At 43.3% G+C, this 24,815-nt stretch overlaps 1 long non-coding RNA gene across 1 annotated transcript; it reads left to right on the top strand.

Moving 5' to 3' along the window:
* Positions 1–17,070: 17,070 nt before the first annotated feature.
* Positions 17,071–24,614, top strand: LOC309607561. The gene is made up of 2 exons (XR_014232444.1): positions 17,071–19,010; positions 19,383–24,614. It is a non-coding gene; the product is annotated as an uncharacterized lncRNA (long non-coding RNA).
* Positions 24,615–24,815: the final 201 nt, after the last annotated feature.

Genomic DNA, 24,815 nt, shown 5'->3' with positions numbered 1-24,815 from the left:
GTCCTTATAAGAAGAGAGAAATTTGGGTACAGACACAGAAGGCCACGCAAAGATGGAAGCAAAGATTGGAGTGATGCAGCCACGGAAGCTAGAAGAGAGGCATCGAATAGATTCTCCCTCAGAACCTCCAGAAACAACATATCCTACTAACAACTGGATTTTGGATTTCCAGTCTCCAGACTATGAGAGAATAAATTCTGTTGTTTCAAGCCAGCCAGTTTGCAGTGATTTGTTATGGCAGCCCTAGAAAACTAATACAGTAGCCTATCATTTTGTGGAAATTATCTGTCTATCTATCTTTTAATACAGACACTCTATCTGAAGGAATACCCAAGAAACTGAGAACAAACGTGGCCTCTGGGAAAGAGAAGTGATGGCTACAAACAAGGTGAGGAACAAAGATTTATTTTTCATTGCATGCTCTTTCGTGCTTTTTCACTTTTGTACTACATTCACGTACTATTTATTTGAAAATCAATGATTTTACAATTATTGTGATTTTTTTTTTTTTTAACAGCTTGGTTCAGCTGCAGAAATGACCCAAGAAAGCTGCTGAACCTCTCGGAGCCTCGGGCTTCACATCCAGAAAATGGGGATAACAATAAAAACTACAGTTGACCCTTGAACAATGCGGGCGAATAGAGGCGCCAACCCACCGAGCAGTTGAAAGTCCATGTATAACTTTACAGTTGACCCTCTGTATCTGCAGTTCCCCATCTCGGGATTCAACCAACTTGGATCGTGTAGTGCTGTAGTACATCTTTATTGAAAAAGATCTGCATACAAGTGGACCCATGCAGCTCAAACCCCTGTTGTTCAAGGGTCAACTGTACCTTACCCTCAGTGCATGAGGTGCCTGGAACAGCACTTGGCAGAGAAAAGGTCTCAAGGCGTGATTGCCTTGGTTATTGTTTATTTGGCTAGTATGTGATTAAAGTGCTTCAACAATAGTTAAAATCAAAATAAGGAATCATGAGTGGGACCCTGGGGGGACTAGACTAGACTGTGGAGGCAGAACATAAAACTTGCACCTAATCAAGTCCAGCATGTGCTACACAGACGAGACACCTCCTCAGCAGGCTTCCTCAACGGCAGTCATGCTGCGTTCAGGGCTGGATAATTCTGTGTGTTGGGGCTATGCTGCACACAGTAGGATCTTTAACAGCACTGTTGGTCCCCACCTACTAGGTGCCAGTAGTATGCCTCCCTCAGTTGTGGTCATCAAAAAAGCCTCCAACCCAGAAAAAACCATAACTCAAAAAGATACATGCACCTCAATGTTCATTGAAGCACTATTTGCAATAGCCAGGGCATGGAAGCAACCTAAGTGTCCACTGACAAAGGAATGGAAAAAGAAAATGCGGTACATATATACGATGGAGTATTACTCAGCCATGAAGAAGAACGAAATGATGCCATTTGCAGCAACATGGATGGACCTAGAGATTGTCATACTGAGTGAAGTAAGTCAGACACAGAAAGACAAATATCATATATCACTTATATGTGGAATCTAAAAAAAGGGTACCAATGAATTTATTTACAAAACAGAAGTAAAGTCACGGATGTAGAAAACAAACTTATGGTTACCAGGGGATAAGGGGGGGGGAGGGATAATTTGGGAGATTGGGATGGACATAGCCCCATTACTATATATAAAATAGATAACTAATAAGGACCTGCTATAGAGCACAGGGAACTCTACTCAATACTCTGTAATGGCCTATATGAGAAAAGAAACTGAAAAAAGAAAAAACAGTGGATATATGTATATGTATAACTGGTTCAGTTTGCTCTACACCTGAAACTAACACAACATTGTAAATCAACCGTACTCCAATAAAATTTTTTTTTAAAAAAGCCTCCAGACATTGCCTAATGTCCTCTGGTGTATAAAACTGACTCAAGTTGAGGACCACCGGCCTGCAGATCAGTGGTTCCTAGTGTGTCCCCCCCAGACCAGCAGCATCAACATCACCCTGGAGCCTGTTAGAAACGCAGAATCTGGGCCCCATCTCAGACTTACCAGAGCCTCTTAAAAACGCAGAATCTGGCCCCATCTCAGACTTACCGCATCTGAACCTGTATTTTAACAAGATCCCCATGTCATTCTTGTGCACGTTAAAATTTGATCAGTATCTATCTACACCAGTGGCTCTCCCCTCCTAAACATAGGAATCCTTGCGCCTTTCGTTAAAAACACACATTATTGGCTCCTACCAAAACTGCTGCCTCGACTCTCCAGGAGAAAGGGCTAGGAATGGATAGTAAAGTGATTCTTAGGATCAAGAAGATTGGGGAAACTACAGCGTTTCTACGGAGAAACAAAATTTAGCAGTTACCTTCTAGAACTGTCTGGGGAGAAAGTGTCTTGGCTCAAGAACTTGTTCTCTGGATATTCAACAAATCCTCACTGAGCACTGGCCAAGGGACAAGCCATTAGAAGAGACACATCTCCTTACCAGCAGAGAGCTGACAGCCCAACCGTGCACTAAATCGCAGAGAAGCAGAGTCTAGATGACCTTGTTTGAACTCCTGGATCCAACCGTGTCAGAACCCTTTCACTTCCTCATCCCATGAGCAAGTAAGATCCGCCTCTGCCTAAGCTAACTGAAGTCTGATTTCTAATCATTTGCCTCTAAGATGGTCTCAACGCACTATCCTCTAAAGTCACAAGACTAATTTTCCTTCCTATGACCATGCTTCATGAAGCAACCTTCTAATCCTAATATGGCTTTCCATGAAGCTCTGCCCCCAGGGAGACAATACAGAGCTCAGTGAGCATAAGAATGTGATGCTTTTTGTAGCTACAGAGAGTATTAAAAATGAATTGTATTCTGGTTTTATACATCAGTTTATCGTGAGTTTGGTTCCCGTGAGTCAGTGTCCAGGTTTTAACACATCTGGGTATACTTAGCAAAATGAATATTCCAACCAGTCCCTGGAATGAAGTCATGCCACACCTACACTGCACTGTTTTAAGGCAGGACTTCTTTAAATAGCAAAAAGTGGTTAAACCCAGCTGGTCTGTAGATCTCCTTCCAATGTGTGCGACAGAAAGGTGGATCTTTCCTTCCCTTATTTGCAACTTCATTTTTTTCTCCATCTTCTCCTATACAATATCTACAGTTAGTGTTCCTTTTTCATGTTCCCTTCCATAAGCCCATATTTCTTTTTAAGATTTTGCTTTGGGTTTCTCCCACTGGTCCCAAGTGCTCACACAAAATGGTACTTGGAGCTCCTTTATCTGCTGCTCTATGCATTTCTCTCTACACACAACTTTCTAAACTGATACCATTTCTTTTTAAAGTTCTCTGTTTTGCCAAATTAATTGCTGCCATAACACCAAAGGTCTGAACAACACACTTACCTAGCTGTTTATTGCTGAATCCATACGTTCAATGACCTACCTACTTCGCTCCATCACTGCATTACATTTAACAACAACAGGAGTGGCCCTCACACTCCTTGTTGGTTGGAATTTAAGCAGGTTCAAACTTTTGGGAGGGCAAACACAAAGTATATAAAGAGACTTCATCCAGTGATCACCCATCCAGGGACTCATCCAGGGATGAATCCTAAAAGAGCAGTAAGATAAGTAGGCAAAGTTGTCCATTCAGAGATGTTTGCAGTGTTGATAACATTGGCAAATTGTAAATAAACTCAAGGTCTAATGAAAGAGGATCAATTTTTTTTAAAGTATATAGTCCAGGAAGTATCTAATGCAACTGGCAAATAAGCTCTGGTCCACGACCCGGCTGTCAGAGGCGAGCAGAAGTTCTTCCCTTGTGTATAGGGTGGGGTGGGGGGAAGGGAGGTCAGGGGGCAGAATGTCAAACAATCCTGTTTGGGGAAGGAGGGAGATGGGTGGTGGGTCCCCACATCATCAGAGCTCTCCTGGCCTAATCCTCCCAGATGGGCTAATGAAATGGATGCCAGCTAGTCGGAAGCTTTTTGGAATTGCCATCACTGAAGTCCTTGCAAGACAAAGGACCCAAATTTGCCCCCATTGATGCGTAGGCTGTAGTGGTCAATCTCCATCGAGAGGTACCAAACAGGAAGTGGGGCTGGCAAGGAGTGGGGTCTCCCTCACGGACTCCCAGAAGTCCTGTCCCACGCTCTGGTGTGAACTTGGCTAATAAATCCTTTCATCTCGTTGTACCCCTACTTCCTCACCAGTAAAGTGGTAACAGTACTCACCTCACAGGGTTAATACATAACATACAATTGGCCCTTGGGTAGCATCTCTAAACATTTGCTATTATTATTATTGGTACTAAAAGTTATCTACCAGCTTTTTTCCCTTCTTCTTACTATGCAAAGTTGGGATTCCGAAGTGAACAGCTGCACGGTGTTATCATCTTTCTACACATTCACACATAGCAATCTTAATGATACATCACGATGAATAATTTGGTGTTATTTAACTCTCTGTACTCTAAGCCATGGACTGCATCAAACCCAACTCAGACAGCGATCTTGCTCTTCAAATTTCCGTGGTGAAGTCATTCATAAATAAAAAAACGGCTTCTTGTTTTGTATGAATCAATTCACAAGATAAATATTTAAATAAAATGTGGCTTCAATTGTGCTCTCTGATGGTAATTGCTGGCTCACACTCTGTTTCTATATCAATGTGTTTTCTTTTATTTCCCCCCCCCCACACACTGACTAATGAACAGAGCTGTCAGAAGCCCATTGCTCATGATCTAGCAAGCAACACATTAGCAGTTTCACATAAATATAAAAGCCGGCAAGGGAAATATACACGTAACACACAAAAACTCCAAATACTCAATTGCTACGAACAGATAAAGAATCCTGGGCCATAAATGTAATTAACCAAGTAGTTGACACACTCTTAACATAGGAATCAGCCCTGAATCATCTCAACTGTCAATAAAAAATATATAATGCTAAGAACAAAACCCTTTCTGCATAGAACGTATTCTATTTGGAACAGCCCACAAAATTCTGTACCTGAGGTTGCAGGGGGTAAGAAAAAGCTTATTTATGTAATTTGGGGATATTTACAATCCCTACATTGTACAAAATCACATACTCTTGAATTTAAATCCCATTCAAAGCGGGAAGAATCCAGGATTTTTTTACCTTTAAGACTCAAGATTTTTTTAAATGTCATTTCATTCATATCCTTCGTATCTCCACGGACCGTTCTGTTCCAATTTTACAGTTTATTCACTCCATGAAAACGTATCAAGTCATTACCATGTGCCTGGCACTGCTGGGGAAGATGGATTCCAGGAAGAAAACTTCCAGGCTCTGACACGCATCAAAAGAACCAGAAAGGAGAGGTCACTGTCTCCCAAACCGCTGCGCTCGCTAGGAGCACTGTAAACTCGCAAACCGCAATTCTCCAAGATAAATATTTAAATAAAGTGTGTTTTCAATTGTACTCTTTGATGATAATTACTGGCTCACCCCCTGTAATTGCATCAATGTGTCTTTATCTCCTTTCCTCATGGCGATTAATAAACTTAAGATTCAGAAGATGCAGAATTGTGAATGTTAGTGATAAAAGACGAGATACAACTGTTCTAAATAAGTTATTGATTCTCCCTATTTCTCCTGATTCCTTCTCTGTCAACTCTTCAGCCATGTGGAGGGTGAGACTGTAGGCAGAAGTTGCAAGGCCTCTCACATTACACCCCTGACGCTGGCATAAAAAGACTGGGGTTCAAAGCTAACGCCCCCTGTGAGGTGGGTCTTCCCCTAATTGTCTGAAATCCCTATCTGGATTCTCCTGAGCAGCCAAGCCTCGTAACCAGTTCTGTCTAATCCACTCACACCAGTGACCACAACCAAATCAACAGCACCCTTGCTAGGGCTTGGAAAATTCAAGAGTGAAAGAAAAATCATGCTGCATAGCCCAGGAAAGAAGTTAGATGTGGGCTCCCTTGATTTCTTTTTTTCTCTGACCCCTCTTATGTGGTAGATCACAGTATCGTTCAGGAATACTCACTTCCTATCCCCATCAGTTCCATGGACAGAGTAGGGACATCTTGAGTTTGGGTTTGGCTCCGTGACGTGCTTTGGCCAACAGGATGTTAACAGGTATGACACGACCAAAGGCTCAAAAAGCACTTGTGAGACTGGACATGTTCTCTTGTGCTTCTGGCACTGCCCAGCCTAGTCACCCAAGGACCCCAGGAGGAGGAGAGGACCCACCCAGCCAGCTCCAGCCTCGGTCACCTAACCCCCAGCCATGCTGCAGACATGGGAGCTCAACAGATGCCCTTCTTTAAATGCCACCAACATTTTGTTATTACCTGTTGTTTGGCAGTAGCTAACAACATAGCTGATCTGTGACGGTACCCATCCTGCATTCCCTGGCTGCTGCCCAATAGGAAGACACATCCCTTCTACTCTTCAAGGCCTTTAACTTTTGAAATACAACAGAAAATATTTGTTTATTGGCTGAAGAGAAACCTCAGGATGCAAGTTCTTGATTTCAAGGATGGACTTGAGGGACTTGAATCCATCATTTCCCTCCTTTGCTTGTAGCTCCCACATCTGCTTCCTTCACTCTCACCTACATCTTGAATCGCTTCTGCTCAGCCTCTGGGGCAGCTTCTTCCCCCTACCCCTCCTCATCCCTCTTTCCGTCCAGTCCATAAATATCTGTCAGATGCCAGAAAGGCAGGAGGGAAAGAAGAGCGCAGCAAGGTCATAAAGGACACACGAAAAGATCACTTCAAGACAAATGAAATGATCAACGACGGCAAATATTGTCACGTGGCTCAGTAAAGGGTCACCTCATCCAACCCCATGGCTTGAGCACGCCCTCACCAGCCAACAACCGGCAAACACTATGTAGCTACAACCTCTCCCTGAGCTTCTGCACCCGTGTTTGCAGGTGCCCATTGGCTATCACCTGGATATCCTGTAGGTGATGCCTGCTCAAATTCCCCAAGCCTGACTTATTATCTGCCATCCAGATGTTCCCCTTCTGTGGGCTGGGTCTCGCTGATCAACACGTGCAGGTGGTGTCCACTTCTTATTTCCTTGGGTCTTATCTGGCGTGGCACAGCCTACAGGCTTCCCGCGGCCCACGGGCTGGCTGTGGGATCTGAAGCCCGCTCTACCCCATGGGCCAGAAGTGCCAGAGAATTAACTCCCCGCAAGGTACAGCCCTCACCCAAAGGCGGCACCCTCTCCAGGCATCACACAGAGGCACGTGTTGGGCTCTGACTTCTACAGTCCCCCAGCAGAAGCTCCAGTTACCGCAATGGCAACGCCCCTGATAACTGGCTGACGGCCCTAGCCTTACTCACTTTTCCACTACCTCGCCAGTGTTTCTTAGTATCACCTCCCAAGGAAACGACTTGTACAGGAATCCTCGCATTAGGGTCTGTTTATGGGGGTAGCCAGACTGAGGCAAAATGCCTCCCGATCCTAAGCTAGATCTTACGCCCTCTCTTTTACAGGTTTAAATGACCCTCCCCGCACGCGCCCACCCAATACAACCTTATTCATTCATTCAAAAGTATCACCAGGAACCTCATACACCAGGTGCCAGGGATACAGCTGTGAACAAGATAGTCAGGGCCCGGCCTTCAAGAGCTTAAGCTTAAGCTCTAACGGGGAAGAGAGACAAAAAGCGAGACAAATACATCAACATTATCACCTGCAGAGAGGAGTTTTATGAAAGAAAGAAATCGGGATGACGAGATAGAGAAATTGAGGAAAGCCATATTCGTTAAAGTGGGCAGGGAAGGAAGCGACACGGGAGCTGGAACCCGGAGAATAAGCCAAATACGTGAAGATTTGTGGGTGGAGGAAGGTACTGCAGGCAGAGGGGACAGCATAGACAGTGGCCTGGAGGGAGGAGGGAGCTTGCCCGTCCGAGGACAGGGAAGGAGGTCAGAGGAGGTGAAGGACAAGAGGCAATGAAGAGTATATACAATAAAGGGGGAGAGGTGGGCCAGGGCCAGACCACGGAAGGCCTTCTGTGTGATAATTAGGACTTTGGATTTTATTCTAAGAACCACTGAAAGGATTTCAGTGAGGGTGTTACAAAAAATTCCCTCTGACTGCTGTGTGAGGATTATTTTGGAAGCGTGGAAGCCCAGAGGTTCTTGTAATCTGACCTGTCTTCCACGCAGGGTTCATTCTGAGTCCCATCATGGCTTGTCCATAATATTTTCAGGGTCTCCAACTCTCCCCTTAAAGGTGTGCAAGCTGCAGGCAAGCACAACAAATATGATCTACGCCCTTGCAGAGCTCATAAGCTAATCCAGAGACGGAAAAGTAAGCAGTAATGATAGCACAGGGCCTTGATGGTGGAGGGTACCATTGGTGCAGCGGAGAGATTGGGAACTCAGACCTAGACAGGGTCAGGAAAAAATGCATAGGCTGAGGCCTGAGTGGGGGAGTAGGAATTAACCAGATACAGAAGGCTAAGGAGGAAAGAGCATGGTGTGCTTGGGGAACTGAAAAACTCAGTCTGGTCAAGGCATAGAGTATGAGAACGGACGTGGTGAGAGATGAGGCTTAAGTGGTCAATCAATGCTTAGGGAATGAATGAGTGAATGAATGAATTGGTGATGAGAGACACAAGCCAAAATGAGAAAAATTCTAATCTAACGTTTCTAGTCCTTCAATATTGCCATTCAAGGACTTCCACTATACCGCAGATGACAACTTGACAAATGAGTTAAACTGAACTCAGGAAACATTTATTGAGTATTTACTACAGGCCAAACATGTGTTAATTAAGCGTTCGCAATAGATCTACAGAGCTGGCTCTTGGCCTGGAGAAAATCACAAAGGCAAGTGACATTTGCATGACCATCTAAGACTGTGCTTTGACACTTAAATGACTATTATCAAAAGTGAGGCAGAAATGAAGTGGATTTGTAATGTGGGTTAGGCACAGAGATCTGTTTTCTAAACATAGTCTTAGTGTCTCTTAAAAAAAAAAAATATATATATATATATATTTTAAAGTTCTGGAGTATGGGCCTTATCTTTAGCTTTGGTCAACAGAAAGAGGGAGATCCTATAAACAACAAGGTCCCACTGTACAGCACACGGAACTATATTTAATATCCTGTGATAAACCACAATGGAAAAGAATATGAAAAAGAATGTATATGTATATATATGTATAACTGAGTCACTTTGCTGTACAGTAGAAATTAGCACACAACATTGTAAATCAACTATACTTCAATAAACTTTTTTAAAAAAGAGGGAGCTCCTACACCCTACAATGGACTTCCACTTTACACTGCAGATTCTTTTTATTCTCTAGAGCCTCGCTGTCCAATATTTTTATACTCTATACTTTCACCGTCCAATATGGTAGCCACGGAGCCATATGTGGTTATGGACCCCTTGAATGTGACTAGTCTGAATTGAGATGTGCTTGTAAGTGTAAAAGGCAAATACAATTTCCAAGATTTAGTATAAAAAAGAATACAATGTATCTCATTAGTTTTTTTATGTTGATTACACACTGAAATAACACTATGCTGAGTATACTGGGTTAAATAAAATATCTTATTAAAATTAATTTCAGGGCTTCCCTGGTGGCACAGTGGTTGAGAATCTGCCTGCCAATGCAGGGGACACGGGTTCGAGCCCTGGTCTGGGAGGATCCCACATGCTGCGGAGCAACTAGGCCCGTGAGCCACAATTACTGAGCCTGCGCGTCTGGAGCCTGTGCTCCGCAACAAGAGAGGCCGCGACAGTGAGAGGCCCGCACACTGCGATGAAGAGTGGCCCCCACCTGCCACAACTAGAGAAAGCCCTCGCACAGAAACGAAGACCCAACACAGCAAAAATAAATAAATAAATAAATAAACTTGAAAAAAGGCCACAAGCAAAAATATTAAAAAAAAAAAATTAACTTCACCTGTTACTTTTTACTTTTTAAAATGTAGCTAAAAGGAAATTTTAAATCATATATGGCTCATATTTGTGTCTCCTATTACACAGTCGGTTCTAGTAGTTATATTGTTATATACACAGTACATATATTTACATACAATATAAGTATATATATGTATTGTTCTTTTGTATATAACTTACACAAAGTAAGTTACACTTACTTTGAAAATGTGAATTTGTTCCAACGCGATTGATATGTTGAGAAGTGATTTTTAGCATAACACAAATAAGGTGTCTACTTATGCCTGCAAGGAACACGAGGTGAATCCAGAAAACTGCACCCAGCTGTGGCTTGGGAACACACAAAACGCTCACACGTGCACAGACCTCAAACATCTACCAGCTACTTCAGTTCACCACATGGATTACACATCACACGCACCCACATCTGGTGCTACAACTTTCCATCCAATTTCAGATAACCCTCCTTCCACCACTTACCATAACTCACAGGCAGCTACCCACTGCTTGCGGACGCTACTTTCCCGAGCAAATGCCAGGTCTTTTCCAAGGTAAAATGCAATATGTAGTTTAGTACTCATGCAATCTTAATCAGTGAACATATGCAAAACTGGGCTGTTTTTACTACGTTCCTTTTTTTTTAATGTGTCACTGACAAACTTTTTAGTGTTATGCCCCTCACCCCACTTCCTAAGTCCTGCAGTTTTTATTGCAAGATTTTACATCTCATGGTATTTTTCAGTAACGTCTATGGCTGTATCTCTATTGGACGGGACTGTGCTGCAGAACCTCGGTTCCCAAAGCAAACACTAGCCTCTCAGTCCTACCCTTAAGACACCTGCTTAACAGGGTGCCGGATCTTCCTTTAAAGCAATCTTTTAAAAAAAAACAACGCAATATGATTCTAAGGTACTGTAGGGGCAAATGTCATAGAACCTACACGAACATGGCTAATGATTACTTTCATAACATGATTGCTAACTTTGCTGTAAATGTGAAAACAACCGTTGTGCTTTTATGAACAGTGCCAGGGGAGTGAAATAAATAAGAAGCCTTGCTGCCTCGGGGAAAACGTTTTTTTTTGTTTTGTCCAGGATAAGATGGGACAGTGTGACTACGTAACAGGGAACGTCCTTAAAATCCCAGGGGCCACGATTACATGACGTCACTGGAAAAGTGCCGTTGACTGGGATTCCTGCTTCTGAGAAATGACGCTTTACTTTTTTCTAAAGCCTGGCTTTATCCCGGCGCTGTCAGGATGGACCCTGGGGGCTTGACTGGAAAACCAGCATAGAATATGGACTCACTTAAACACAGACACTTCCTTAAAAGCTTTGGTTCGATGTGAATATGAGTCATTTTGATTACTCAATTTCTATATTTATTAGGAATGATAAACCAAAGTACTTGAAAATAATTTCAGTGGTGACGAACTGCGGCAGTCGATCGATGGGGGACACGGCAGTCAATTACCCTCTCACTTTATTTTGGTCCTCAGCAATCAGTTGGGATCAATACTCTCAATCTCCACTGATAGCCAAGCGCAAATCACAAATAATTTTTTTAAGTGGGCTGTCACAGTGTGTGCAAGCAAATCCAACTGGTCCTGGGCTGTCCCTTGCACCTCCACGTGGGCGACTAGGATCCGGTATGCGCTGTGGCGTTCCCAGCCCCGCCAGCTCAGCAGGAGCAGCTACGAAAGGCCAGTTCAGCCCGAGAGGACCCTCAGCCTCACAACTGTGTCTCATTACAGCCCACTCTGGCCTCTTCAAAATGGAGCTGCCTGAAGTAAGCTCGAATCTGAAACTTGGTGAAATCAATGAATTGAGCAAAAAGAATTACCGGGAAGGTAAATCATGCAACACTCAACAAGGATAAAGAAAGGAAGAACTATAATTCAGCAAGGATACCCATGCATTCTAAATGTGCTTTTCTTAAAAGGAGGTGGTGGGAAGGAAGCTTTTCCTGAAGATACAGACTCTGGAGAAAGGTTGACTTAACTCAGCCCCTACGTGTGTCATTTGGGGAGGCAGAAAGACCCCTGAATTCGAAGTGAGATTCTCCCAGTTTGGCCATTCAGAAGCTGGCTGACCCTGGGTAAAACACAGCACCACTTGACCACCAGAGAGGTGAGTCCCAATTCATAAAATGAACAGGTTTGCTTAGGTTGATGGTTCCCAAACTGCTCCCTGGGGGAACTTTGCACCCCAGGGAAATGGGGAAAAGGTCTGAGGAGAGGAGGAAGGAAAGGGTTGAGGGGAAGGCCAAGAAGCTCCTCTCCACTCTGCTTGTTTATTTGTTTTGTGCATTTGGCTCTCCGTCAGAGTTTGTTTGAAGGAACAGCCTAATTAGCGTGTGAGAGTCTGAACCCTGGAGCCAGCCGGCCTGGGTGTGTTTCCCAGCTTCCACTTTCTTGCTGGTTGACCTAACCTCTCTGGGCTTCAGTTTCCACAAATGAGATCTGAACAGTACCTACTCTCTTGGACTGGTTATGAAGCCTAAATACATTAATATTTGTAGTGCACGCAGAACAGTGTCTGGCATGTGGCAAACTACAGACGGGTTTAAGTAAAGAAAGTTTTATGCTGCCCTTAAATTTTTTTTTCAACTATAGCCCTAAACTAGGGGTCTCCAGACTTTCTAAGCAAACATCCTTATCAGAAAAAAAAAATTCTGAACATGCAATCCCCATGTTTATATACTTGTATACACACATGTACTATGGTTCTAATGTATTTCGTTTTAAGGTGGGCAAACAATTCTGGGATGAACATAAAGCTGGGATATAAATAGGGAGTGAAGTTAGACCTGTTGCCTTGATTCCCCTCCACCGTCCTGAGCTCAGAATGCTCATCACCCAATGCTGGTCTCAGACCTCCAGTGAAAGCAGCTGGGCGAGCCTGGTTGAGCGTAAGTAGACGGCTTTGCAAACGCACAGCAAAGGGACCCTTGTCAGTATCCTTTTTCATTCAAGATGCGACGCTCTGAGTGTTCTCAAGCATGCAGTGAGCACCTACCGGGTGCCCTACTGCCAGGAAAAAAATACAAGATGAGGTCTATGGTCCTAAACACAACTCAGGCCGTGAGAAGCTAAGACTAAAAACCTGGCCGCAAGCCTGCCACTCAAGGATCCGTGACAGAGGGGTCGTGCTGGAGTGCAAGTGGTGTCAGGGAAAGAGAGATTCTCAAGAAGACGGGCGTGGTCTTCTTCTACGTTAGCACTCTAAGACTCACAGTAAAAGCTTGCCCTTCTCCCCTGCCCTGCTACCCACTGCGGAAATTCCAGGCTAGGAATCCAGGTCTTCGTGGCTCGTGTCCAAGGGCATTTCCTACAAGATCATGGTCAATCATAGTTACAGAGCTACCCGGGTTCACTGACCAACCCCATGGCCAGCTTGGGGAGCGTGAACTGTCCAGACTTCATCTGAGATCAGAAAAGCCCTCTGAGAAGGCTGCCACAGCTCCAGAGGAGAGAAGAGACAATCAAGCAATTGTTTAGAACTATCACATAGACATGGAACATTTCATTTATATCAGGATAAATTTCTAAGTCACTCTCCTCTACAGCTATTCTTAAGAGCTTATGTTTCAGGAAGTCGCCTCCAGAGCTGAGCATTTTTACGCTATTCTCGTAGAAATATTCTGGGCTGTGTGCTCAGCTCACAGCAACCGTCCTACCTGCCTTCCTCCTACACAGAGTGACCGTGGGCAGCCACCGTACATTAGATGCCAAAGCTTCTCAAAGCTCAGGGTGCACACCAATGATCTGGGGATCCTGCACACGTGGAGATTTGACAGGTCTGAGGTGGTCCAAGAGTCCACATCACTAACGCAGTGCTGTAATGATACCAATGTTGCTGATGTAGGGACCACACTTTGAGTGACAGGTTGTATATAACTCCACCCACTGACCATAGCTCATTGGACGTGGAGTAAACACCTCACCAAACTGAGCCAATCAGCTTCCATTCCAGACATTTCGCTTTGAGATAGATTCTCTTCCTTCTGGGATGATCTCTCAAATGTGGACAGATCTGAAAACTCAAAAGCTGTGGGATAGCCATTTTCTGCTATGTGGATGGAGAAAAATGAAAGACCAGGAGGCAGAGAAAAATTGAGCAAGTATGCAAGATGAGGGACACAGACAGGACACAGACTGCCTGGGTCCTGCAGCTTTTAATTCCTGGGTCCAGGTCCCGTTGATACCTCTAGGAGTTCCCTGATTTGGGTTCCGCAAGACACCCCTTCATCATTACAATAATTCTCTCTTTTTCCCTTAAGCTTGTTGTAAGTTGCTTTCTGTTACTTGCAACCCAAGTATTATAGACTGTCAACAGTTACCAAGGGCAAGCACTGGGCATTTTAATCTAAGACTTTACCAAGAGCACATAGGAGGTGCTTGGAAGACAGCTGATGATTGAATGAATGAACATAATGCCCCAGGCATGGTGTTCTCTACAACTTCCCTGTGCCCAGATTTGGAGAAACCCTTTTACTTCCTGTCTCGCTGTCAATCCTAGAAATCCAATTGTGAATGCAGCACACTGACTGTCAATTTCTCTATTTATGCCATCTATTCCCTCTGCACTCTGATTTCATTCTTCGTATCTGGCAAGGGAAAAAGGGACTCGGGGAAGGTGTATTTCCCCTTTAAATACCATGAAAGTTATGAATATATCTTTCCCAAACTGCCAAAATAATTGTTTCATTTACAGAACTGAAATTCTCTAGGGAGCGTCCCAGTGATGTTCTAAATTGCTAACATCAGATACGCAGAAAACAAATATGGAGCGATCCATATGCTCCCGATCCTGAATTTAGCATCTCAGCTCAACAAAAACTTGCATTTCAATCACTTTCCGTCGGTTTTGGGTTATGAGTATGTGCAGGGTTAGGGCTGGAAAGAAGCCACCGGCCTGGAACCTTCTGCAGAGGAGGGCTCTGTCTGCACAGCCCGAGGCGCCTGCACAAATTACCATTTAGAGAGTTCACTTTAAATCAACACTTACAGGCTGCAGATCCCCCAGTCAAAGGGGAAACCGGAGAAGTCAGTGGCTATGTGACTGTGGAAGGAGAATCTGACAAATTTCTCCCTCTTCTTTTTTATTACTACTCAAAAAGTCCTATTGCTTGGGGGGGTTGGGGCACGGCCAGGCATTTCCCACTTCTCCAGGCTGCATTATGAAAACGGCATGTAACGAGGGATAGGCAATCAAGAGCCCGGGGTGATCACGACGACGATGGGGTTAACATTTATAGACCATATTTTATGGTCTAGGTGCTACTCTCAGAACCTTACCTATGTTAACCCATTTAATCTTTAAAATAACCCTGTGAGGTGGGTATCATTATTCTCCCCATTTTACAGATGAGGAAACGAAGGCTCTGAAAACTGGAGTAATTATACTAATTAGGTGTAGTGGAACCGCTCTCGCTTTTTCCTGCCAACAGCCATTCTGCCTCTTCTGCTCCTAGTTCTCAGTTTCCCTTTGGAGAACCACTATTCCCTGCTGCACATTGTTTTGGTGGGACAAAGGAGACTACCTTAAACTCTAGGACCAAAAGATCCTATCTATTCAGTCATTGTTGGACTATGAACTGCACAAGCGCAGGCACTGGTTTTATCCATCTCAAATCCTAGCCCAGGGCACAGGTTAGATGCTCAACAAATAGTTGAAGGACAAACAAAGGAACAAAGCATATGATGTGTAATATATTAATGTGATGTTTTCTACAACAGCTGTGTGGTTAGGAAGTGTCCTGATTAGTCGAGCCTGGCTGTGTGTTTCCTCTAGACCGATCATGCTCTCCTGGGAATATGAATGGAATTATGCAGGAATAGAAACTTTTGGAGCTGATTCATCCTGACCATGGTGTCTTAGAAGGGCTGCTACCTCTATCCTGGACCTGACCCTGTGCTTTTCAGGTTCAGCTTTCCCTTCAGTTCTCTGAGATTACCCCTAACCCACAAATAAATTCCCTTTTTGCTTAACTGCACCAGAATTGGTTTGTATTGCCCACCAAATCACCCTGCATTCTAACTGGCATGTTTGTACCATTCATGACATGGCTAGACCCAGAAGATTTAATTACAGGGACACAGATCAGTGCTGAAAGCTTAGGACCTAAGGTTAGGCAAAGCCACTGACATGGAGCATTCATTTATTCCACAAACATCATTCACCGAGTGCCTTTATGAGCCTGGAGCTATAATAAGTCTTTCCCCAGCTTTTTCTTTTCAAGATTCACAATATACAACAATTATCAAAGTATCATACCCATTTTGCAGATGAGAAAATTAAGGCTCAAGGAGATTAAGCAACTTGCCCAAGAACATCAATAGAGGGAGTGGCATAGTTAGGACTGAAAATCACGTCTTCCTGAGGCCAAAGCAATTGCTCCCACCATTGTAGCCCACAGTCTCCAATGGACTGGGGGCTTGGCTCACTGGCAGGGCTGAGAAATCCAGTTGCTAGAGCTTGGGCAAAAGGAAATAGAAAAAGTGAATGGAAGTTGAGTGTCATGTGGGTTAAACTAGTTCAAGGGATGGGGACAACCACCAAATACGTTATTATACACTCTGCATTATTCAATGACTTTTTCAGTTAAATAGAAATTTCCTCATTTAAGGAGAAATATTGTTTGAGTCAATACAGGTTCAAAGAATTGGCTGAACTGTCCCAATTCCCCTAGCTTCAGTGCTCAAGTCCCTCATAGGGTGACAGACACATGCGACCTCTTCTGTCCTAAGGACAGCCCTCTCATGTTTTACACTCCGTATGAATCCACTCACAATCAACTTAAAACCCACTACCATATGTGAAAACCAACCAAAAATATTTAAATCAAAGAGCAGTGTATGGGCTTCCCTGGTGGCGCAGTGGTTCAGAATCCGCCTGCCAATGCAGGGGACACGGGTTCGAGCCCTGGTCTGGGAAGATCCCACATGCCACGGAGCAACTAAGCCTGTGAGCCACAACTACTGAGTCTGCGCTCTAGAACCCACGAGCCACAACTACTGAGCCCATGTGCCACAACTACTGAAGCCCGCGCCCCTAGAGCCCGTGCTCCGCAGTAACAGAAGCCACCCCAATGAGAAGCCCGCGCAGCGCAATGAAGAGTAGCCTCCGCTCGCTGCAACTAGAGAAAGCCCACGCGCAGCAACGAAGACCCAATGCAGCCAAAAATAAATAAATTTTAAAATAAATTTTAAAAAAATTGTTAAGAAAGAAAAAGAGCAGTGTATGACATCACAGAGCCAAGTGCAATCTTTTTTCTTCTCTTGATCTAGTGAACAGTGGATGTTTTTGCCCTTATGCACCCATTTCACCTTCTTTTGCTGCCCCTTTGAATAAGCCCTTCCTGGTGCTTGGTCTATGTGGCTGAGTGGGACTGACCTTAATTCCACCTCTCTTCTTAGGTGCAAAATGGACCTGTGATTCAGGTCTGCCAAACGAACGCCTTCCATCTCCCTGGATACAATACGGGTTCAAGGTTGGCCACTGAATGGTCTCATCTGACTGAGTTCTGGGGCTTCTGCTGGACTCACGATATGAAGAAGCCCTCTTTCCCTTGGGAGTACCAGCCACAAGGAAGAAAGAATCCTAGCACTGCCTGAGAATAAAGCCAACGTCAGAGGAGGCAGAGCTGCTGAGAGACAGAAGAACAAAAAGTTCTTTCCAGCACCTGCATGCAGCCAAACCTGAGGTCTGTGCCATCACCTGCATGCAGCCGTACCTGAGGTCTGTGCCTTGGACTTTGAAGTGAGAAAGTAAGACAGAAGCTCCCTTTTGTTGAAACATCTCTGAATCTCCTAATCCAAAGAACCGAGAGGAATACCATCGACTCAACCATGTGTTTTGGAATTACATTTATTTGCCCTGAGCTGCTCTTATGTTCTCCCAAATCTTAATCAAATTACCTAAAATTTACTATTTTTTTTTAATGTTACATTTTAGAAACTTCACGCCCTAAAATTCCTTTGCCCGGAAGTTAAAGGTTTTAACATAGAAAGAGTGAAACTGTAATTCATTCCCAAGCAGGAATTTATTTGATAACTCAATTCTCTGTAATAGCCCAACTAATGTACTAAGAATGACAGGAAAAAATAGTTATGTGCCCTGCAGATTATATAATATTTACTGAAGAACCACAAGTCCCAGGCTACTGGGGATAAGGCAGTAAACAAGAGGCATCTGTTTGGCAGACCTGAATCACAGGCCCATTTTGCACCTAAGAAGAGAGGAGGAATTAAGGTCAGAAAAAAAATTCCTGCCCTCATGGAACTTATATCCTGGTGGAAGAGGAAAAGGAAATCAACGGAACACATGGATAAACAAAGCAGGGCAAAGTGAGAGAAAATGGTGTAGGAGGTGATGCTATTCTAGACGATGGCCCAGAAGCTCGCCGAGGAGGTGACATTTGAGCCGATACTGGTGCTAGCTGGAGAAGAGTACCGTAGGCAGAGGGAACATCTAGTTAGGGACCCTGAGGCAGGGATGTGCTTGACGTGTTCCAGGAACACCAAGGCGGCCAGCGTGGCTGGAACAAAGTGAGGGCAACAGTGACAGGAGATGAGTTCAGCAAGGTAGCCAGAATCTAGACCATCTGGGTCCTTCTGGGGCCAAAGACTCTGAGTTTGACTGTGCTATGATGGGAAAGCAATGGTGCGAGTGGGCAGAAGAACAGCATGACTGAACATATATGTGAAAAGAATCACTCTAGTTATGTGTGGAGAATGAACTAAAGAAGGGCAAGAGTGAAAGAGACTAGGTAAGAGGCCACTGAGGTCCAGGCAAAAGATGATGTGGATCAAGCAATTGAGGTGGGGGTCATGAGAAGTGGATTCTAGATGTATTTTGAAGGTAGAGCCGCCTACCTGGTTTTAAGAATGGAGCCAATGTAGGATTCTAGGTGATTAACATATGGACCACTCCTGAACGAGACTAATTGTGTCTTTTAAATTAACTGTCTTAATCAGTTTATTAGATAATCTCTTAATTTTAAAATAAAACATGCTGCTTATGCAAGAATAAGGCCTTTGATAAACCGTTAAGTGTTTAAAATATCTTTGCATCATAGAACAGAAATATATAAAAATGATATATGTTGACTGTTAACAGGTGTTTTCACAGGTTTGACTTGTTTCTTTTCTTTTTTATTTATTTATTTATTTATTTTTGGCTGTGTTGGGTCTTTGTTGCTGCGCGTGGGCTTTCTCTAGTTGTGGTGAGCAGGGGCTATCCTTCGTTGCGGTGCATGGGCTTCTCACTGTCGTGGCTTTCTCTTGTTGCGGAGCACGGGCTCTAGGGGCGCAGGCTCTTGTTTCTCTTGTTGTGGTGCACGGGCTCAGTAGTTGTGGCTCGCGGGCTCTAGAGCTCAGGCTCAGTAGTTGTGGCGCACGGGCTTAGTTGCTCCGCGGCATGTGGGATCTTCCCGGATCAGGACTTGAACCTGTGTCCCTTGCATTGGTAGGCAGATTCTTAACCACTGTGCCACCAGGGAAGCCCTGACTTGTTTCTTGATAAAGTTATTAAGACATTAGAGAAAGGTATACTTAATACAAATGAATGGAATAAACAACTAAATGAGACTTAATAATTGGCATTTGGTTTTAAATATTTAATTTGTTCCTATATACCTTGTCAATAAAAATAATAAATCAACAGCAACAACAAAAGAATGGAGCCAATGTTGGATGTGAGAAAAAGAAAATCAATGGTGATGATACCAAGTTTTTACACGAGCCTACAAATGAGTAGAGGTGTCATTTTCTGAGATAAAGATGACGGCAGGAAGAACAGGTTTGGGAGTGGAAACTGAGGTAAGTGTTGGATGTGTACTGTTCTTATTGCAGCAAAATACACAAACATAACATTTACCACTGCACTCATTTTCAAGTGTTCAATTTACTAGTATGAAGTACATTCACAATGCTGTGGCCATCACCACTGTCCAGTTCCCAAACTTTCCCATCATTCCAAACACAAACTCTGTACCCATTCAACACTAAACCCCCATTTCTCCTCCCCCAGGCCCTGGTCATCTCTGTTCTACCTTCTGTCTCTAGTGGACACGTAAGTGTAAGATGCCTACTGGACATCCCCCTGGAGATACTGGAAGGTAGTCAGACACACTGATTCTGGGGTGGCAGGGAGAAATGAGAGCTAGAGTCATAAACTGGGGCGTCATCATCATGTGGAGCCGTCAGCGCACAATTCCCATTTATTGAGCTGAATGTCTGACTTAGTTTCTCTCACTCCTGTGCAGCTCAGAAAATGAATACGGTGCCAGACAGAGTGCCTGGCACAAAGTAACCATTCAGTAAATATTTGCTCACTTGAGCAACTAAACTCTTTGCCCACCAGTTAGTGGGCACAGCGATTCTTTGAACAAGAAATTTTAAAAGTACAAGCCTTTAAAATCAATACTTCTATTTCTTGGGGAAAAAAGAGTCTGAACAAATTTAAAAATACACTGGCACTGCTATTGCAGTTTTCAGAAATAACATTTGATTTTCTGATCTCTTTGGCTGATAACTGTACCAGAATCCAGTACCACTTGACACCATGCTATGTTACATAAACAGACTGGGAGAGACACAACCAGATGTGGTGTGTCACAGCGAGGATCAATGAGCTTGAAAAGCAGGAGAAGAGGTCCTGTCTAAAACCAGGCATTTGAAGTGTGTTTCAAAATCTCCAACCTCTATCACATTACCCTGGTGATGTTTGAAGAAAAATGTGATCGTGGAAAAAGGTAACATTTTGGCTACCAAGATGGGATTCAGACAGCAATTTATCTTCAGCCAACAAACATTTTCTACATAGAATAATCTTCAAGTGCCAGATCTTGATGATCTCAGGCACATGCAGGCATTTAAGAGCTGCTGATCCTAAGGGTGCAGCAACCCTTGGGCATGTCAAGGTGTGTCATACATCCTTGGGGTGTGGGAGGTCCTGGGATTTATCTTTATATAATAATGTTGGAATCATCTTCTCCAGCCACACAGTCGTAAGTGCAGAAATTTGAGGATATAAACTTGGTATGGGAAGATTTCAAAAGCCTCAGCTGTTGATTACATTTTCTTGACACTTGCTTCCATCACCTGTATAATTAACCATAGCTTGGTCACCCACTAGTGCCATGGCTACAGCCCTGAAGTTAAATTGAAATGTTAGCATAATCCAGGCTGCGAAACTCAACATAGAGCAGTACGAGACAGGCAAGCGTTCATAGACCCCAGTGTCAGTGTTTCATTGGGAAGTGAAAACACATTGGTGTTTTCTCTCAGTCTTCATACCTTCTCAATTTACAGTGGTTGTTTTGGTGGATGCTAGAGTATCTGAATACGGCATTAGTAATATTTTAAGAAACCAGTTAGCTTCTGGAGGGCATGTGAGAATTTCCAATTCCTTGAGTTGGAATCTGAACTTTGAAAGCTAGGATACGTTTGCCCACTTTGAAAAAAAAGAGAACCTATTCAGTTTAGAAGGCTGGTTGTCCAACTCCAACTGTATGAGGAAAGATGAATTTACCTCCTCCGCCCAATTTTATCATTGGGTTTGGACCTTCCTGATGAGCTCAGAGGAGAAAGGAAGAAGTATTTCTCCACATCCTCTCTTTGGAGTAGAACAAGATACTCAGGATGGATTCCACAAAAGGCTTTCTTAACCTGGTGCTATGTGGTGTCATTACGCTCCGCCAGATATAAACTTCCTTGGGGTACATGAGCCTTCATCTGTCCTCAGGGATGATATAAACAAAGCATTTTCATTGCTATTGTATCATGAAGAGATTTAAGAGCCAAATAAATGATTAAATTCCCGTGCCTGAGTGTTGACAAAATAAAGGGACTTGCACTTCTAGTGAGAGCCAATGAAAAAAACTAGCATGTCTCTCGTAATGCACCAAGAGCATTTTCTAACAAATTCCACTGCAAAACCTAGAGCCAGAAATCTTTTCCAAAAGAAATAAGTTCACTCGCCTTGGGGTTTTTGAATGAACCGTATTTTTAATGTAAAACCTTATTTCAATAATGTGTCCTATTTTAAACTATTTTTAAGTTATCGTGGCCCTATTAGACGCTGATGATGACCATTATTAGCAGGAAATTTAACCTTGACTTTTCCTGCTGCCATGGCTCAGTGTATGTCATACTCTATTACTAATCTGTTGACTCTCAGCCATACAGGTTATTTTTATTTGGCCAAGTTGCACAGCCATTTAGCACTTGCTCAGGGAATAATCAGTGCAATAAAAAGGGCTTTAAATATATTCAGAGGCCATGAACTCCTCTTCTTCCATTTTACCATTGGGAGTACATATAAGCCATAACATGTTGAAGGAAGTCTCAACGAAGATGGTAAAAAAGTTTACGTTATGTGGCACTACGCATGAATTGGTCAAACTATAGCAACTGCACCTTAGCCTCTGGGCAGCAAGCAAGCCTTCAATTTACATAAGGAAGAGCACATTTCCTTCCAGAGGAATGAGAAAGTTTCAAAAAGTAGTCCAGTTTATCAAATTTATACTGTGTACAAATGGGACTCACGGTCAATCAGACTGAAAATCAGGTAGATTAGGGTTATTGATAGTCTTAACAGCATAGAAATGAGAATCGACTTAATGTGGAGGAGCCATTGGACAATCAGGTGAACAACATGGTGGTTGTTGGGATTTAGGAACCATACTCTCCAATTTCACAGGACGGGCTGGTGGGTTAAGACCCCGAGAGCGGGGATAGTAGTAATAAGAGTAAGAAAGGCTCTGACAGTGAGGATGGAAAAAGAACCACGAGGGAGATGGACCCTACTGGTTTCAGTGACTGTTGGGATGGGAAGTGTGTTAGGTCACAGATGACGGATTTTAATTCAGGAACAGGAGAACGGAGATGAGGAAGAGGATCTGGACTAGAGGGGAATGTGCGAGGTTCCATTGTGGAGAGGTTGAGTGTGAGTAGCCTGTGGAATATCCAATTGGAAGCTGGGGTCCTGTCTCTGAAGAGAGAAGCCACATCTAAAAGTCTAGATTGTGTAATGGCCGAGATGGAGGTCATGTCCAGGTTTTGGCAAAGAATAAAGTGGCTGTGAGTACAGGGAGGAAGGAAGCTGAAGCCAGAACCTGGTAGGACAAAGCTGGAGTATGGTGAGTGAAAAGATGGGGAAAAAAGGAGGAAACCCAAGGCACGTAATGACATAGACAACAGGAAGAGGGACTTTCAAAAGGTGTAAACGATTCAAGTTAGTTCAAGAAAACACAGAAAGAGGTAAGCGGAGGGGGGGAGGGATAAATTGGGAGATTGGGATTGACATATACACACTACTATATATAAAATAGGTAACTAATAAGGACCTACTGTAGAGCACAGGGAACTCTACTCAATACTCTGTAATGGCCTATATAGGAAAAGAATCTAAAAAAGAGTGGGTATATGTAAATGCATAATTGATTCACTTTGCTGTACACCTGAAACTAACAACATTGTATATCAACTACACATTTTTAAACTGTATCATACAGTTTTTTTAAACTCAAAAAACAAACAAAGAAAACACAGAAAAAGCCCATAGGATTTGTTAATTAGGGAACTGGTTTATATCTGTTGGGTCAGATTGAAAGTGAATGAGGATTCTGCACAGCAAAGGAAACCACCAACAAAATGAAAAGACAACCTACTGAATGGAGACAATATATGCAAATCATTTACCTGTTAAGGGGCTAATATCCAACACATATAAAGAACTAATACAACTCAATAGCAAAAAAACCAACTCGATTAAAAAAATGGGAAGAAGATATAAGTAGACATTTTCCCAAAGAGGACGTACAGATGGCCAACAGCTTCATGAAACGATCTCAACATCACTAATCATCAGGGAAAAGCAAATTAAAACTGCAAGGAGATACCATCTCACACCTGTTAGAATGCCTACTCTCAAAAAGACAAGAGATAACAAGCATTGTCAAGGATGTGGAGAAAAGGGCACCCTTGTGCAGTATTGGTGGAAATGTAAATCGGTGCAGCCACTATGGAAAATAGTAGGGAGTTTCCTCCAAAAATTAAAAATAGAACTACCAAGGGATCCAGCAATTCCACTTCTGGATTCTCATCTGAAGAAAATAAAAACTTTAATTTGAAAAGATTCATGCACCTCAGTGTTTACTGCAGCGTTATTTATGATAGCCAAGAGATGGAAACAGCGTAAGTCTCCATCGACAGATGAATAAAGAAGATGTGGGGGCTTCCCTGGTGGCGCAGTGGTTAAGAATCTGCCTGCCAAAGCAGGGGACACGGGTTCGAGCCCTGGTCTGGGAAGATCCCACATGCCACGGAGCAACTAAGCCCGTGAGCCACAACTACTGAGCCTGCACGTCTGGAGCCTGTGCTCCGCAACGGCAGAGGCCGCGACAGTGAGAGGCCCGCGCACCGCGATGAAGAGTGGCCCCCACTCGCTGCAACTGGAGAAAGCCCTCACACAGAAACGAAGATCCAACACAGCCAAAAATAAATAAATAAATAAATAAATTAATTAATTAAAAAAAAAAGAAGATGTGGTACATATATACAATGAAATGTTACTCAGCCATAAAAAAGAAAGAAATTTTACCATTTGCAGCAACATGGATGGACTTTGAGGGCATTATGCTAAGTGACATAAGTGAGACAGAGAAAGACAAATACCATATGATCTTATTTATATCTCGAATTAGAAAAAGGAAAAAAAAAAACAAGCTTATAGATACAGAGAACCGATTGGTGGTTGCCAGTAGCAGGGGACCAGGACTGGGCGAAACGGGGAAAGGGCGTCAAAAGGTATAAATTTCCAGTTATAAAATAAATAAATCATGGGGGTGTAATGTACAGCATAGTAACTATAGTTAATAATACCGTATTGCATATTTGAAATGTTAAGAGAGTGTATCTTAAAAGTGATCAT

The sequence above is a fragment of the Balaenoptera borealis genome (genome assembly GCF_965194805.1).
Source record: "Balaenoptera borealis genome assembly, chromosome: 12".
Taxonomy (NCBI): Eukaryota; Metazoa; Chordata; class Mammalia; order Artiodactyla; family Balaenopteridae; genus Balaenoptera; species Balaenoptera borealis.
Note: the sequence above shows the minus strand (reverse complement) of the source record. Positions and strands in the feature narration are given on the sequence as shown.